The following is a 389-nucleotide window of genomic DNA, read 5'->3' on the forward strand; positions in this document are numbered from 1 at the left end:
CTCGGTGACAATTAAATACCCTGCAAGCCAAAGCGCCTAGCTGAATCAGATCCTCTCCAGCCTCCGGGGACGGGCTTCGACCACGTGGGCGGCTGCGACCAGCGGCCACCCTCCGAGAGTGCAGGAGTGGGCGGGGTGTCGGTGTGGCGGGGGCGGGGCCTGCGCGGGGGGCCAGCGCGGGGCACTGAGAGAGGGCGGTGCCTGCGCGCGGGGCGGGATCTGCGCGGGGGCGTGGCTAGGGCGACCCCGGCTCCCGGCTCCTCTAGCCTCCTCTCGCCTTTCGCCTTCGCCCTTCGAGCCGCCACGTCATGCCACGTCCCCGCGCATGCGCAGCGCGGCCGCTGCCGTCGGCTGTTTCCGGGCTCCCGGGCTGGGGTGGCCGCCGAGGA

Source organism: Carlito syrichta, unplaced genomic scaffold, assembly GCF_000164805.1.
Source record: "Carlito syrichta isolate Samal-C Ts95f unplaced genomic scaffold, Tarsius_syrichta-2.0.1 Scaffold311780, whole genome shotgun sequence".
NCBI lineage: Eukaryota > Metazoa > Chordata > Mammalia > Primates > Tarsiidae > Carlito > Carlito syrichta.